At 36.7% G+C, this 19,032-nt stretch overlaps 1 long non-coding RNA gene across 1 annotated transcript in view; it reads right to left on the bottom strand.

Annotated features, from left to right (window-relative positions):
- The window catches only part of LOC126811257 (uncharacterized), a 76,916-nt gene that overhangs the window by 21,156 nt on the left and 36,728 nt on the right, over positions 1-19,032 (bottom strand). The window contains exons 3-4 of the long non-coding RNA XR_007675464.2: positions 9,530-9,606; positions 7,607-8,719 (exon numbers count right to left, since the gene is read on the bottom strand). This is a non-coding gene — a long non-coding RNA (uncharacterized LOC126811257). The remainder of the gene's footprint in view (positions 1-7,606; positions 8,720-9,529; positions 9,607-19,032) is intronic.

Genomic DNA, 19,032 nt, shown 5'->3' on the forward strand with positions numbered 1-19,032 from the left:
TCCCCACGGGTTTTTTTTCAATCCGCTCTGATGACGCCAAACATCAATCAGTCGGACCTCCTTTTTTAACTTTATTATGACAAAGGGAGAAGATGATCCGCCCTCTCTTCTCACGACAGCGAATTTATATGTGTGCTTTAAGAAACTTTGGAATCCGAGGTCCTCTTTTTTTTTATTATTATTTTGTGTTTTTTACAATTTTCAAGTGTAAATAATTTAATTAAATCAATCTGTCCATAATATCATATTCATTGTATTGGATGTTAAATCTATAATAAACAACAACAACAACAGTTAATTTTAATCAGATTGGTGTGAACTTGCCGTACAGTGGAAATAGTAACCATTGGCAAACGTACATGAAATTTAGATTGTCTTATGTGGTCTTTAAAGTTAAGTGAGTTTAGAATGACTTCTTTTAACACGAGTACACAATGTAGTAGTAGGCCCGTAATGGTGATTTTGAAAGTTAGGGAATTGAGATTTAAACAAAGACAATCTCGCTGAGCGTAGCTGGCATCAAACGGTTTTTTTCATCATCAGCTTTAATTTTGTAGAGCCGTAATAGTGTTAGGTTACTACTACCGAAATGGTCACGGTTTTTTCCCCCGATCATCTATCAAGTTCGTACTGCTTAATGTTTTCCACGACTGGCATATAATAAAGTTTGATGCGTTAAATTTATTTGTAAAGTTCACATTGCGATGACATTCAATTGTAGTTTTGATTGCTACATTGTCTTGTCTTCGTTTGTATAAATTTACAAATATATTATGATGACTGCTGATTAAAAGCGTGCCACCAATGGTTTACAATTAATTGCCTTTTAATCGTACACGCAATGTACCATGTACCGTCATGGCCAGGAATTTGGGATTCTAAAGTGTTGCAACTGACACAATTTCTGTGAACTTCTCAAATGATAGATTGATAAACAACACCGAATGATTTGTTCAGTTTAACTTTAAAGCCAATAGCCCCGTGTATTGCTAATATGTTGTTTTTTATTCGTTATACATTGTTAAAATAATAAAGTTTACAATATATACTCAGCCAAATTAAAAACTTGACACTCGGGATTTTTGGGACTAGATTTTTAATATTTGGTTTAATGCAACTATTTTAGTGTTATGATGTGCACAGACGACCTTGACATCAACAGAAAGCAAGAATACGTCTCGCCGAAAGTCCTTGACATCCATAACGTTCGTGATGCCTCAGACCCCCCCAAATGAAATTCACAGACTTGGAGAACAATCGGAATAAAGTGTTTAGTAACGGTTGTGGCCTCCTCTAGCTTCTCGTACTGTCACACAACGTCTTCTCATGGATCTCAGAACATTAGTAAACATTACCCGAGGAAGACGTCGCCCCTGCTCAGCAAGAGCATGTTGAAGGTCCTGCAACGTCAGTGGTGGATTCTCTTGCTGACGAACACGTCGACCCAGTTCGTCCCAGATGTGTTCAATAGGATTAAGGTCGGGGCTAAGCGACGGCCAATCCAGGACTTGGACACCGGCATTTCTTAAAAAATTCTGGGTAGCAATTGCTGTATGGGGTCGAGCATTGTCTTGTTGAAACGTTAGTCCAGGCCCATGTCTCTGCATAAACGGAAGAAGAACAGGTTGCAAAATCTGATCCCTGTACTGGACAGCATTTAAGTTCCCTTGGACAACAACAAGAGGAGAACGTCCATGTGCACAAAAAGAACCCCAAACCATGACGCATACTTGAGCGTAACGTTCACCTCGTCTGCGGTACACTCGGACCCTGCCATCGGCAAATCTCAAAGTGAATCGAGATTCGTCACTAAAGACAACCGAATTCCACTGTCTTTGAGTAAATCTTATGTGTCTTGTGGCCCACACAAGTCGTTTACGGCGATGAAGAGGTGTCAATATTGGTCCATTATAGGGCCTCCGAGCTCGAAGACCAGCAGCCTGCAAGCGATTTCGAACAGTTTGTGCAGTTACCCTTCCACCAAACATCTCTCTACTTGTGGAGGTTGCAGTGACAAATCTGTTTCTAAGATGACGTAATCGTATTGCTTGATCTTCCTGGAGTGACGTCACACGTGGCACTCCCGCCCTTGGGCGGTCGGTAATAGTTCCAGTTTGAAGAACTCTCATTCTAAGAATAATTATTGTCTGGCGTGAACAATTAAAGGCTCTTGCAAAAGTGACCACAGAGCCTACCTATAGCACGTAGACGTTCTACATTTGAAAGGCGCGGCATTTTCTAAGAAGGGCCTTGGTTCGATGTGACTCCGATCGTTTTTAGCAGAAATTGATTGTTTCACAGAAAGCTTATACAATTTGCTACCAGATGGTGCCATTAAATGGGGCTCTTCATATCATGCGCGTCTTCAAATTAGGAATTTGTATTTCAAAAGCCAGGGTCAGTCTTTATACGTTCACATGTGGTCGTATATTGTCGCCACCCCGTCCATCCGTCCGCTGTATGCATACCCAAATGCTTCACACCACTTGTTTTTAAAAAATCTGTTAAAAACTGTAACCTCTATCGCGTTAAAAAAAGGGTTTCGGCAAATCTCAAAGTGAATCGAGATTCGTCACTAAAGGCAACCGAATTCCACTGTCTTTGAGTAAATCTTATGTGTCTTGTGGCCCACACAAGTCGGTTACAGCGATGAGCGGTGTCAATATTGGTCCATTATAGGGCCTCCGAGCTCGAAGACCAGCAGCCTGCAAAGGATTTCGAACAATTTGTGCAGTTACCCTTCCACCAAACATCTCTCTACTTGTGGAGGTTGCAGTTACAAATCTGTTTCTAAGATGACGTAATCGCATTGCTTGATCTTCCTGGAGTGACGGCGGTCGGCAATAGTTCCAGTTTGAAGCACTCTCATTCTAAGATTAATTATTGTCTGGCGTGAACAATTAAAGGCTCTTGCAACAGTGACCACAGACTGACCAGCATAGAGCCTACCTATTGCACGTAGACGTTCTAAGTTTGAAAGGCGCGGCATTTTCTAACAAAGATGAAAATAACAATTTTAATTTGTTTTTCCAGTTCAAGTTACGTGTGCGTATTCAGTTTAAGCAAACTTGCATCGATTGAACTCACGAGTTTGTGTTTGCACGTGTTTTTCAGGTTTTTCATCTTTATATGCTCAAAAGTCACGTGATCCACGTGACTTTACAATTTTATGAAATTAAAGGCTTCTTACTACTTACTGTCGTTAGAAACACTTTAAAATTTATTTGACTTACCAGAAAAAAAAAAAATTTGTTGAAATTCATTAGTGTCAAGTTTTTAATTTGGCTGAGTACATTATTATACTACCACTATTCGATTTCAAAATGAGTAAAAGGCACCATTCTGCTCGAATCAGTAACGTCTTATGTAAACAATGCACGCGCCATTGAGCCAATGATTGACGCCGCGTGATATGGCGTCATGTGTTGAATGCAGTCATCTTTTACAGAGATATTAGAAGACTTTCTAATACTCTGTGTAACAGATTGACTATTTTCGTGCGTTACAATATAATATTTCGACAAATATTTTCCTAGTAATGACAACTAAGATTTTGATAGAGTATAGTGTTGCTCTTAAGGGGACATAACTTGCGTGCCACGTGAGTAATTCGTGAATTTTGGCAGTGAAGGTTATTCCATAAGTTAAAAATTCACGCTTTTTGGCTAGTGTTGATATTCCATATTTTAAGTCTGCAATTAAGTTTTCACATAGCCAAGTATATGTAAAATAGAGCCTTTGAATACCGATTTAAGGTAAGACACTTTGTTAAGTGGAAAAATTAAGTATTTTTATTTAACTTTGAGAATACCTTTGAATATGGTCCTAGGTTTTTCAGATTGACTGTAACATATATAAATTCCAAACTGATCAGATAATAAATGTAGTCTACGTGTACATCTAGAACTGGTGGTTTTCAAGTCGCAGTTACAATTGTCTTAGTACGCCGGACTTAATACCAATTATGCGTTATATCAAACCATTAAAATCAATATTTGTTTTTACTAAGCATTATTTGCTAAGTTTTTACAATTTTAACTTTTGGTTTAAATCAACATATTGCAAAGATGAATACGGGCATATAGATGCGGGCATATAGTTTCTTACTTGTTCAGCGGCGGAGAAATAGACCATTTAGCGCCAGTGACTTTTCAAGATTTTTTGTTCATATAAAGTGTTAGTTATTTTTCGATTTTCATAAATTTTTTACCATGTGATGCCTACTGTCATTTAAGATTTCATAAAACTAATTTACCATTTTCATTATCACCGTAAATGACATCATTTTGAGAAAACTGTATTTTTTGCCTTCAAAACATTTTTTTTTTTCAGGTGAGTGTTATTAATTCGTCGTTTAAACATATATTTGATTCATATCAACATGTAGAATGAATAAATAAGATCATATACATGTAGATATTTAAAAAATGTGACGTCATTAAGCGAGTGTTATTCATTTTTCGTTTCATTCCAATCAATATATCTAATAAATCAATACGATCATACATATAACCAAACACTGTTTCTGACATATCCCTTTGCCGAGAAATAGACAAATTTGTCACGGTCACCTTTTAAAATTTTTCGTATTTTAATTTTGTCCAATAGAGGTGGTTATTTCTATAAACCAGTTTAAATATTTTGTTGATAGCGGAAATGATGTAGTCTTTTTTAACCTTTAGTTGCTGTAGTCCTTTTCTGATATGTATAACAAATGGTAACAAATGTATAAATGCAACTGATCTTTTTGGATTTCGGTTGAGAAGTGACATTGACACCGGAAGAATCATAGTTTAAACATACATTATGCAAGAGCTAAATCTGCCTATTGCAGGTCTTTCTTTAGGCCCGAAATGTTATCTAAATTATCAATTAGGCATTAATTAACTTATCCAGACTATAATCAACTCTCGATGTCATCGCTAGCCTGCGATATTTACCGGATTTGAATCGGATTTGCTGCTCAACGCTCATTGATGATTTAATCCAAAACGTGGATAATCAGGACTCTGTTATTTATCGTACCGACTTTAGTAATGATGATCGAGGCTAGGCCTGAAATTCAAAAGCTACATCTCGGTTCAGAATGAATCAATTTGACTGAAATTTTCAGCAAATTCCCTTTACATTATCTAGTTTTTAACTATTATAGAAAGAACTGCAAGCTCTTTATCTAATCTCCCATAATTCCCCTTTAAAGGCCAAATAAAGGCCGGAACTGAAACCCGGCAAAGCTGCGTCGCGGGTCTAGTTCTATTTTCTTAGTGTGCCTACATCGATTAATATTGTATAATTTTCCTTACTCTTGTATTGTTTATTATAATTATTTACTACTGACATGTTAACCTAGAAATACATGTAAATGATAAGAGAATTTAGATTACCGGGGTAAATGTATTTCTTATATCTTCTGTGGTGAATGGTCTCCAACACATCAACAATTGTGAATGTAGCCACAATTAACTAAATGATTATGAATTTCGAATAAGTATGTACTGTTTCTTGAAAATCTTTTTGAAAACTTATTGAATGCTGTTTTATAGTGTATCGATCCGATATAATCTTGATAAACCTGGCCGATATTGTATTGTATTTGTCTAGATTAAACACATGTTTTAACATTGTCCAATACGATTTGTTGAAATGGGATCTAATCAATACAATATCCGAATATCAGATGTATATTTTTGACAATTTCGACAACGTAATTTTGTTAGACAAAGTGCGAATTGGGAGTTATTTTTATGAATCGCATTAAACAATGTAAGTAACCTTTTATAAAATACGGATGCGCCATTTTAAGCAATATGAATCACTTGCAAACTAAAATATGCCTACCGTAACAACTGATATTTAATTGACTTTTAGAGCATTTATGATGCAAAAGTACACGATGAAAGTACTAGCCTGAAATTGAATTTTAAATGTTTTTCTCTCAAATACTTCGATTTTATATATACTGTTTTATGAACATTAATGGCATTTACTTGTACTTACGTGTGTCAATCCATTTTCTTAGTAAAGGTACGATGCACTAAGCAATCCAGTCTGACAAATTAAACAGTGGTAATGGGAATATCATAGTCATGCCGTTTCAGTTTGTTCTTATAACGGGGCAGAATGAATATTTCCAAATATTGCTACCATGACATTGGCGTCCAAAAGAAACTATAGTGTATGTGTTCCAGAAATAGTAAGCATACTCTGCCTCGTGGGTTTTATTGAATAGATCTTTGATTATTGCTGACATGGATATACTGTATCCTTTATTGATATGCAAACTCTAGCATAAAGGGGCGAGATGAGAAATATAAACACCACAGGCTAGGGTTTAAGGTATTTTACTATGCATTAATTGAATGAAATGAAATGGAGATTAATGTCATACTGTTCTGCTCCGACTGGGCTAATGAAGACGGATATACAGTGTTTGTATGCGGGAAATTTTTCACGGCCAGCGACGCTACGACCTACCCTTATATCAAATTCCAACTGACAAGGATTCTTTTACGTGTACACATTTGCGTGCACCTGGGGCCTCGGTTTTCCGTACCATCCGAACAACTATACGTTGCCCCTTGCATGCATTGTAGCAAGAAAGACCATGCCTTTAGGATTCATCTTCTAATTCGATTCTCCATTTTATTGATAGCGTGAAAAGTATAATCGCTATCAGCTCCCGAGTTGACATTGACGCTCCGAATTCAGTTGTCCTTAGTTGCTGATTTGATCAACATACGCACACTTACAACATACAACTATACATGTAGTTGAAAGCCGTTTTGCCATGTTGAAAAGTCAACATAAACCCGGGTTTAAAGTCTTGGTATAGCTTCTTTTGAACACGAATTATTTATTCTATTTCCACGGATTGGAAGGTTGTGATAGTATATTATTAAGCCATTATAAAGGGTATCGGGCAACATTGAAATGGGTCTCTTGAATATGAATTGGTTGTATGTTAGCTGTATGGCATTTGCTTAAGAAGCAAGGGGCGTGCTTTACCAACACCATGTCCACTGTTTCCCCAAATAATGTACACAACGAATTTTCTAACTACTATTTGAAAACATGCAAACAATTAACGTGCACAGGTATTTCTTTTGAACTGGTGCAATTCTCTTCGGGCCAATAAATAAAAAAAAAATATTTTAAAAAAGGCACACTTACCTTTTACTATCATCAAATAGCATAATAAGTAAAAACAGTCTTTATTAAAATCAAGATGTGTAAAATGTGTGGGATAAGTGATGGTTGTGCTTTAGGTGCCAAGGAAAAAATAATATGATTAACGTATTTTAAAATGGGAAGAAATAAACGTATAAAGCTTTCTATGCAAGAAAATTTAACATATCCCAAATATTATAATACTGTTGCTAAACGGTTAAAACGATTATAGTTCTAAATGTTATATGTGACCTACGTAGAACCCAGGTCACATATACATAAGAAGCAATAAGACAAGACAATGACGTTTACATATGAATTAAAAACTGCATGATATAACGACACGTCTACCACAATTGAACATACCAGCTGCAGCATACTAATTTGTTGGAACGTCATAGTGAAATATATAAAGCGAAATACTATAACCAATACCTACCTATTAAAGTTACGAAAAGTACATCGAAACAGCTAGTTTACTTTTCATGGTTAATCCAATACTGCTGCGATTGAGTGCAGGCGACCCAATGTGTATTTTGGCTAAATCATGCAACATAAGTATAGTGACATAGAAATTAACCTTATAACAACAAATTTCTTAAATTCTATACACCAAAAATTCTAAACATGATGACAGTGATATTGGTCCACTAACCATCTATAAAAGCATTAGCTGATACGAAAATTACAAAATGCATGTTGTTAAAGAGGTTTGAAATACCACTAAAACCAAAAATTATGCTTCACAATGTATAGAAAAGTCTTGTCCTAGATACATAGGTTTTGTCAACACCAAGCGTTAGGTAGCAGGCATTTACATAGCTGAAACAACACTTGTGCCCAGATGAGAATAATTAAGGGTGCCAGTTGTTATTGGTTGTTGGATCTCCAAATATATTATACATTTTCACAATTAACCATCATGCTCAGCCATCCGTGTTAACATACCATGCCCCCAACATCAACAATCATTTCATTATTCATTAAAATGTCAATTCCCCAACATCACACGTGCAAAATATTATTTTTCTTTCTTTATTTTTTGCCTCAATTTTACGTTCAAGGGTAAAATGACGGTAATTCATATGGAACGTCTTGTTTGCAGTGGAATGACTGAACGGCGTTTGAAGATGAGATCCTCAAGACTTTTTCGTTTAAAAACAGAACTAATTCGTTTAGAAACATTGCCTAATATGCTTCGTCGTCTTTTCACAGGTTTTGAGTACTGGTTATCGACAATGAAAGCTTGAGCAATGAGTTCTCGAAAAGCAACATTTATTGCTTGATAGTCTTCTGCTGCTGAAACTTCGTAAAGTTTACAGTTAAAACAGAGTGCCGTCTGACGGACCTCGTTTATGCGGACGTCACGTAGGTGTTCTAGATCGGTTTTGTTGCCTAACAGCAAGATGGGAATGTTAGATGTTTTTTTATTTCTTCTTAGCCTTTCTATTTGGTATTTCGCATGATAGAAAGATTGGCCGTCTGCTACATTGTACACCACTACAAAGGCACTGGCATCCCCTCGCGTAATATCTGGCTCATTGTCGTTTACCTGAAAGAAATAATTCTGATTTTTCACATATTTAAATAAGAGTAACCCAAAAGGTCCACAAAATTCAAATTATGCGGGTCGTCGCCAACACAGACAAGACACAAACTATGAAAATTTCTCATGAATGTCAAAAGATGAGAAGGGAGGTGTGTGTGGGTGGAGCTGGGGGGGGGGGGGTAAATAATTCACAAATCCTTCAACAATCATTTATTCTTCGTGAAAATAAACCAGATGGCAAATTCCATACTAGTTAGTATTGTGGGAAATTCACCCAACTCGGATATTTTGGATGTAAATCTCAAACATGGTGCAAGAGATTTCGAGTGTAGAGAATTATTTGCTCTCAGATTATGAACTAAATCACAAGATGAGAGAAAAAAATAATCTTGCATCAAAGAGCTAATGATTTCGGATTTTGTGAACCTAGAAGATCAGTTTAGGACTCCACAAAAAAGAAATTCGTCGATGAATGATTATATTTTCTTAAATTGTTACGACTTAACACATTGTACCTCTTTTCAAATAAGAATGTTGAAAAGTGGTGAATATGCTATTTGAGAATGTTTCGTCGCATAACATCTACCCCCACCCTTTCTTCTGTCATTATCTCACGACACCATCAATAGCTGATGACACGTAGGGCCAGACAGTATATAAGTTATTGTGTGAAATCTGATATTCCCGTAAATAGTTGTTGGCGTATTTTCAATAAAAAAAATTCAAAAGGTGTAATACAAATGACAAATAGTTCTATAGTCAACTAAATTAATCATTCTCGTACACTAACAAAACAACATGTGGTATATTTACCGTGTTTGGTGACGTATCTCTGATCTCCATATTGATACAATCATCTTTAACATTCCATGTTGTACGATAGGTATGGTCTAAAAGAAAGTATCTGTATGTGGGGTATTTTGTAAAATAGTAAAAAAAAAATTAAAAAAAAAAAAAAAATTCGATCTAACAAAAGAAATGAACATATCAAATTTAAAGTAGCGAAGTCTCTCACTCAATATCATCCAAAGTCTTCGACATTGAAAACACGAATTATTTGTCAATTTAAATCAATATTGATATTGTGATCTTACCATTGGTACACGAATCGTGTACATGTTACCATAATGCGTTTCAGCGCCATTTGTTACAAGGGGCTTGAAGAACAAGACAGACACATTCCACAAGTCATGTCAAACGGTGACCCCATATTCTTATCTGTTGTTGTTGTACTTACTGTTTAACGTCCGCTTCCACCGAAGGTGATATCGCAGACAAGTTGTCTTATCTTCATTTTTTTTATTATCTTAGCGCACGCACAGGGGTCTTTCCTGTGGGATAAAACCGGAGTACCCGGAGTAAACCCACGAGGTTGAGAAGGCGCCCCTAATTCCAAGCCACATACGCTCACACCAGGGATCGAAGCACAACCGCAAGCCAGAGGTGACCGGCCAGAGGTGACAAGCCCGAGGTCGAAGCGTGACACTCTAGACCGCTAGGCCATCCCAACCCGTCTTCTTATCTGGAGAGCATGCGCAATAAACACTATCGGTATAGACTGGAATAACCAGACGCTAGCGATTGCCATTCAGTTGAGACTTATGGCGTATTTCGCCGAACATAACTGAAAACGGAAACGATTGAATGTAAATCACTTTATATACATTCATATTACATTATTATATGCGTTGCGACCCATTTGTGTCAATTTCTAGATCCCAAATATTAGCGATGTAGCTCCTTTAACCAAATCGGCAATTTCATTTTTATGTATCTTTGGATATCCTTCTGTATGCAACACAGGCCATGATAATATTTTTTTCTAAATTTGTTTTAGATGGATTCACTTTCGTTAATTACTATATTACCAGAGTCAAATTTTTCATGATTACAGCAACAATAAGCGTAATATACAATAAAAATAGAAAAAAAAACTATCTCATCGGAAGTACTAAATACACGCAATACGGTCATTGCACAATCAAATACCCAGTCACTTGCCGTCTAATAGCCATACTACTGTTCTGGCTATGTGTGGTTTAACAGCTTAAAATACATACACGTGCATTCAATGAAATCGTCAAGCAAGTCTAATGTTTCATGCAGTATAAAATAATGTACGATTGGCACGTCGTCCGTACCATTATATTTTGATAATATTTAGTTAGAGGTTTGGCTCCTTTGAATTGACTGTAGCACTCATTACGAACGCATTGTGAAAAATATAATGCTTTACCTTAAGCACAATTACCGAATTTAAAAATGCGTGACGTCATCCTTTGACGTTGGTGTGCCATTAAAGGATGACGTCACATCTGTATTTTAAATTTCGATAATTGTGCTTAATAGTCCATGGGCTAGGAGGGGTAACTGTGCACCCCCACCCCCATGAATAAACATTTTTGGTATTTTCACATTGCCTATGATCTGCCCTTTCAGAAAAATAATGTTAACAGCAAAAATACTGGGACTCAAGTTGCCACGGCAACCGTTTTCCGACCACACCCATTTTTTTCAACAGTTCCAAAATTAAATTAATAAAACCCATAACACTTCTTACAGTGGATCAAATTCCATATATTTTATTTCAGCATATTTGTTTTTCTTCATTTTTTATAATGTGTGTATTTTCATTATTTGACCGTGTCGTGTATGACCTTGACAGAGGTCAAACTTCAACTTTTCTGAAAAATACCCTAAAAAATACAATTTATGCCGGTAACAATGCACCTAATATGAAAAAATACTTTTAATATTAGTTATTTCTGTTGTTTTAGTACTCATTAATGTATTGCCTCTTCAGAAAATCAAGTTAACAGTAAAATAATAGCTTTTGTAAGCAATGTCACCCTTCTGTTGACCACGCCCATTTTAGGTATTTTGCCTAAATCACACCAATAGATGGAAGTTAAATGCACATAACTTCTGTCATAGTGAAACAATCTTAGCATATTTGGTATCAATATGTTGCTTTTAAGTAACTCTTTAACATTGAAATTATTTTGTAATTTTATATTTTCATTTGTGACCTTGAGAAAGGTCAAATTCTATTTTTGGGTGACAATTTCCTTTAAAATTCATTTTTGTTTGGCCCAAAATACAAAATAGGAAATTCAACTTGTTTACTATGGTCAAATTTTAGCTCAAATCACCATTCAACCTAATACCTTATCATGCTGTAGTGTTTTGGGGTGATTTACTGACCCTGAGAGCTTTCCTCCAAAAATTCAACTCATATCTCAACATTTTAATCATTTACAATAAATACTCAATTCCTTAGAACACTTATTTCTGACTATTTTAACACTCATTAACATATCATTGAAAGATTAACATAAGAGGATGGAGATAATATTTATATAGACATTTCACAAACATCTTTTATGATCTATAACTCAGCAAAGTAATTACATTATCCTTGTTAAGGCAAAGTAAGAGATAATGTTCTGGGTAGATAGGCATATGCTGTGGCATATATTCTCAATTGCAATGTTCCGTGTTTTCAATCACTCTGCTCACTGTCAGAGTCGTCATCGCTGCTTGACCATTCCACAAAGGTATCACACTCACTTAAATCTGATTCACTGTCACTTTCATACTTTGTGTCTTCTAGAATGTCTACCATTTCCCTTGGCATTCCAGATTTGTCCATCCATTTTGGTCGCATTTCCCAATTCTCTATTGTCCAGCCATGTCCACCTGCTGCCTTTGGAATGAATGGCTTGGCCACGTGTGCTAGTTTCCAAATACGCACCTGATAGTTCACACGTTTTATATGCTGAGAAAGACTACTTTGACTTGGTGGCAGAGAAGATATATCAATATTTCCAGTGGAAATTCGACCAACACATTTTGCCTGGAAATCAATGAACCTCAACTGATTCACTTTCTGTATCCTTGAATTATTGTATAATGAGCAGGTGAACTGTTCCAGTATGTCAAATAGGGAATCCCCAATATCCCAAGAGTTTCCAACCTGGACAAAGCTTTCTTGGTACATCTGACTTGTTTCCAGTACTGTAGCTTGATTCCTCTCAGTTTGCCCCTGCCCTTAAATGCACTGGTGCTGTCAGAGAATGTAAATGCGTGGAGAGCAAGCAAAGCTGTACACATTTTATGTCCAAGAAAATTTGCCAGACCTGTGACGTCAATGCAACATCTTTGTTTTCCCTTGCCCGTCTCATACAAGATATTGATGCAATCAGGGTGTGATGAAAATGGAGGAGGATATACAGTATGTCTGTATCAGGACTTCGAACACGAACGAACCTGAATCCTCTCTCCTTGGCGTACATGCAGTAGAGAATCACTCTCGAATCAGTTTCTTCTTGTGTTGAGGCAAGTGAGGGAATTTCGTTGCAAGTAGTTGTTTTACCATCAGACGTCAGCTGAAATGCCTGTCCTTCACATATTAGAATCACCTCACGGCCATTCATTATTTTTGCTTTGTCATCCCTACACCAAGTTTTCAACAAAGTCCTGAAAAGTTGTTTCGTGTTGTCTTCATTCGCGAGGAATGACTTCCAGTCTTTTGGTGGCTTTGTTTTGGGTCCAGATACTGTCAGTTTTTCGCCACAACCTCTCCTCAGTCGTTCAACACCTTTCATAGAATCAACCATATACATACCAGTGCTGAAGACCACAACTGAGGATGAATGACAAAGAGCGGGTGAAAGTATTTTCTGAGAAATGTCTCCAAAATTCCCAGGCACCTCTGTCAGACAGTGAAATATGGCATTTCCATCCTCTATGATGAGAGATTCGCTGGGGTCTGATGGCAAATATGAATCTTTCCAATCTTTTGTCAGGTAATCCCTCCCCTTTGACTTGTCAGTTTTTGCCAAAAATCCATCTAGGCTGTAAGGTACTGGTGTTAATTCAAATGTCATCAACTTCTCAAGATCAAGCTTCGTACCCTCGGGTAGTTGTTGGGATTTGACAAGAAGCCTTATCGCGATGTCACTCTGTTGTTTATATTCAATGCTTTGAGTTGTTGTCAATTTTACGGATTTGTTCATCGTTGCCATTGTCTTCAAATTCAGTCGCTTGATAGGATCAAAGAACTTTTCACTTGTCTCAAGCCTTTCCCGAATGAAGGTCTGCTTTGCTTTCAGTCCAGGATCATCAGCTTTAAGAACATCGGTGGTAACCTGTAACGATGCTGGGGCGCCAGAAGATAAACAATACAGTTTTGTTTTGCGAGATTGTGAATGGATTGATGAAGCTCTGATTTGCTGCAACCGTTCTGATCACTTGCTTCCCCACTCGCTGTTTTTCGACTGGACGGTTGTCTTGATGTTGATCAACACCTGTATGTTCATCTAACATGTCAGCGAAGCTGTATGTAGCTTGTTAAAATTTTACTCGCTCTTTTGCTGATCTTGTCCATCGTTGATAGGCACTGAAATTGATTTGAAGGCCAGGAAGTCCAGCAGATGATGAACCGCTACCTCATGAAAGTTTCTTCTATTGTCTTGTCCACATCCAGCGGCTACCAGGCACGAAGGACCTGGCAACACTTATTGCTCCTCTCTTTAGTAATTCAAGCGAATCTGGGTGTGAACTTTATATGTTTGCCATGTACATCGAAAAGAAGGTCAGGTAGCGTGCATCATTCTGTCCACCAAAACTAAAGAATATATCTGGCATGAGGCTTGGTTTCACAGCTTGATTTAGAGAAAGTATAAGCCATACATGATCCATATATGACATCAACAAGACTGCTGTTTTGCCATGTTGTCCTGAACGTACATCTTGACGAAATCTTTGGTAATCCGCTAGATAACTTCGAAGTCCTGCATCATTTACAAGAGAAGATTCGGTTTCTTTGGTTGGTTCCAAGACATGTTTTTCGATTAGATCTTTTACAGAATCTGCACATTTCTCAAAAGGAACCACTTCTCCATTTTCCTCTATGAACTTTGAAATCAACAATCTCTCCATTGTCCCAACCATCACCTTGTGACAATGTAGTGATCTTGAGTAATTTATTCCTGACATCTCTCCGCTCAACGAACCGGAGGATATCAATCCGGCCTCAATAAGGACATCCGAAAATCCTGTGCCTTCCATCTTTTTGCCCAACATCTTCAAGTATCCACATATAAGATGGAATGTTCCTATCATAACAATGTGGTTCTCGTATCGTTTAGTGCCCGACCAAAGGATAGGGTAAGCCTTCATACAAACTCCAAGATCAAAAGTATTGTCCAACCTCGTTTGACGCTCTTTCCGAAAAGCGGAGACACTCGTTTACAGCCTTGTTGTCTGTAATGGCATGTGGGATGATTGGATAGTATTCTACAGTTGTCAGTCGAGACGGTGCATTACATACCCTCCCAAACCGGGCACATTCTGACTTGTCCTAGAGAGAGAGAGAGAGAAATGGGGTTTAACGTCCACTCGACACAAACTAGGTCATTTCGGGACTAACATATGGTTCAATTTTATTTCCATAATTCGCTTGCGCGTAGGGATCTTTAGCTGTGGGAGGAAACCGGAGGACCCGGAGAAAACCCACGAGGTTGGACAGGCGACCCTACTCCTTGTCACGTACAACCGGGGATTCGAAACCACGCCAGTTGACTCAATGACAGACTTTATGATACAGCGCGCGCACGCTAACCATTCAGCCATCCACCCCCACCCCCCACCCCCCCCCCCGACTTGTCCTAGAACTGTGAAGACGATCACAACAGGTTCTTCAGCATAAACTCTTCGTGAGCCTGACGGCCACCATCAACAAAGTGTTTATTCATGTTCAGTTTTGGACCCTTCCTTTTTCCAACATAACAGTCCGGAAGATCAACTTCTGGGATGTACTGCAGAGATCGTTGCCCCGTTCTTTGCGTTGAACCCAACAAATCCATTGTCTGGTGATTGTCTTCTTCAGGAGCATGATGCCATGTCACCTATGGACAGAGCCTGCACCACACATGTCATTTACATACGCATCGAAATTGTCAAAGTCTGAATGGAAAACAGATGAAGAGGATGGATTGCGGACTATATTAGGGGGCAATAGACTCGATGAGTTTTCAAGGGCGACAACGATCGCAGTTTTCAATTCAAGTAAGAAAGAATAGTTTTCACAATGACCCATGCGGTTGATAAGGAAAATCCGATCAGCACTGCCAAACATATGTCTCAAGGTCATTCCTAATATCACATGCTTTGGTAACTTCCATTTCCCATAGGTAACTGCTCTGCATATATCCTGGCCAAGCGATGGGACTAGGCGGCTTATTTTCCTAGTAGGTTCTCTACCGCCACTTCAAGGACTTTAGGAAGAAGAGAAGATGAAAAATTGAGGTCATTAACTGTAATTGGCCATGGCATTTCATACGTTTCTTTGAATGTCTTGAGGATTTCACGTCGAACATGTTTTGCAACATCAAATACTTTGTATTTCCAAGCTCATATGCAGATGTTATTGCATCTTTAATCTCCATTTTCAAACTATAGACAATCATTGGTTGAGATTTCCTCAAACTACCAACAGTACAAAAACCTATTAGACCTTGTAAGTCTTTGCATTTCTCAAGTTTCCCCCTCAACCTCTGTGATCTGTATTTTGGATTTGCGAAGGGGGTGTTTGATAGATGTGCAACATATAACTTTTGGAGGTCACTCAGGCGTACAACTTGCTGATTTGAAATTATAGTTTTATGGACAAATTCCAAAACTTTTTCCAAGCTCTCTCTGTGTGCTTGCTCTAATTCTTCTTGGATTTTCAAATTGTTTTCAGAATTTGATCCCAATTCTCAGGAATTTTGGCAGTATAGGACCTCTGACAGATTGGGTGACATTTTGCCTCACAAGAGAAAAGAGAAAAGTTTCTCAATAAGTCAAAATCCCCTTGTCCTTCCGCCACTTTGATTATAGGTCTTCCTCCACCACGCTCAAAACTTTTGGTGTCTTCAGTAGTCCAAGCCCCTTTCAGTTTTACTTTTTTTCTTCCTTCCTTTCCGCAGATAATGCAATCAGGATTGAATAGGGTCCTGTCTCTTTTTTCCGAAGATAGTGTTGAGGATCTCGCTTCACTTAATACTTGGGTATCATCAATCAATCGCTTTAGGTTTCCAGTAAATCTTGCATAACATTGTCGATGATAGCCTTGATTCTCTTGATATTCTTCTGGAATTTGTGAACATGGGCCGTCCATGCGATATGGAGATTCAATATGTTGATTAAGCCTCCTCCTTTTAATGTCTTTGATATAATTAAATCGCCCATCTGAATCTTTTGTGTTTTTGATATAGATGAAATCATCATGGTTGATTGCTGTATCTTTTGCATGAATAATACAAATTTGATGGTCCTGTTTTCTTTTTCTTTCTTGATCCATTCAAGTGAAATAACAGCAGTACCTGAAACAAAAATGGAATTACACTCATTCATTACATTATTGCTCTTAAATATTAAAACTTTGTAATGTAAAACTACAATTTTGATGAAATAAGTACATATCATCTATAAACTATTTTACATTTTTAAAAATCTAGCTTGTCTTCTTACTTTAAAAAAATTACATACCTCAACAATGCACATCTGTTGAATCTGTTGTCAGTTGGAGATTTATAAAGAGAGAGACCATGAAGAATAAAAGATGAATCTGAAACATGAGTTGTGCAATGAAATACTACTTTCAACTTATTTCACTATTGAAGAAATTAAAATTCGTTAACAATGACTGGTCCTTTACACATCACAATAGACTAATAATTTTATATATAATGATCATTTTATCAATAAGCTATGTTTTTACCATTCATTTGTTAATTTCAAAAATAATTTCATCATTACAGTGAGAAACAATGACTGGTCCCTTACAAATGATGAGATTAGAATAATCATATTATTTAACTATGTTTTATCACTTTCATTTGTTAATTTTCAAATAAATTTAATCACAACATAGTTAAAAATGCCTTTTTCTATAATATAAATAAATTAAACAACAATGACTGGTCCGTTCCTTGTGAGAGTAGTCTCCCTTTAAATGAAGAAAAATTGGGCCTGAATTTCCCTTTAATTTTAGTATTTTTCCCAATTCAACATACCAATTATTGTTAATATTGGACTCCATGGTTGTTATAAATTACATATATCAACAATGAATAAGAAATACCTACCTTAATGTCGACACAAGCATTGTTTTGTCATCTGTAGAAAAAGTTGTCTGCTATTCAGAAAGGCGGCCATTTTACTTTTTACTTTTTTTTTAAAAGTTTTTTTAAAATTTGTTTTTAATAAAGCTATAGAAAACTGTTGACTTAACAGGCTAATAACATCAATTCTATGTTGATTATATGAAAAACTTCATGTGTCCTCACATTAAACCTCTTTTTTTTTTTTTTTTACATAACTTAGTTAATTATTCTTGGGAAAGGAAAGGCCTACAGCAGAGGATCTACTTATAGTAGTAAAAATATGATTGAATACTACGCTCAAGAGAGTCTGAAAACTGCAACAAGTTGATTTTCCTATTTTGTATTTTTGGGCCAAACAAAAATGAATATTAAAGGAAATTTTCACCTCAAAATAGAATTTGACCTTTCTGAAGGTCACAAATGAAAATATAAAATTACTAAATAATTTCAATGTTAAAGAGTTGTTTAAAAGCAACATATTGGTACCAAATATGCAGAGATGGTTTCACTATGACAGAAGTTATGTGCATTTAACTTCCATCTATTGGTGTGATTTAGGCAAAATACCTAAAATGGGCGTGGTCAACAGAAGGGTGACATTGCTTACAAAAGCTATTATTTTTTCTGTTAACTTGATTTTCTGAAGAGGCAATACATCAATGAATACTGAAATAACAGAAATAACTAACATAAAAAGGATGTTTATTTATTAGGTGCATAGTTACCGGCATAAATTGTATTTTTTAGGGTATTTTTCAGAAAAGTTGAAGTTTGACCTCTGTCAAGGTCATACACGACACGGTCAAATAATGGAAATACACACATTATAAAAAAGGAAGAAAAACAAATATGTTGATATAAAATAAATGGAATTTGATCCACTGTAAGAAGTGTTATGTTTTTGTTTTTTTAATTTCACTACGAGTAGATTTTGGAACTGTTGAAAAAAGTGGGTGTGGTCGGAAAACGGTTGCCATGGCAACTTGGGTCCCAGTATTTTTGCTGTTAACATTATTTTTCTGAAAGGGCAGATCATAGGCAATGTGAAAATACCAAAAATGTTTATTCATGGGTGGGGGTGCACAGTTACCCCTCCTAGCCCATGGACTATAAGCGGTGTATGTTTCACAATGCGTCCATAATGAGTGCTACAGGCAATTTAAA

This window comes from Patella vulgata, chromosome 2 (assembly GCF_932274485.2).
Source record: "Patella vulgata chromosome 2, xgPatVulg1.2, whole genome shotgun sequence".
NCBI classification, from domain to species: domain Eukaryota; kingdom Metazoa; phylum Mollusca; class Gastropoda; family Patellidae; genus Patella; species Patella vulgata.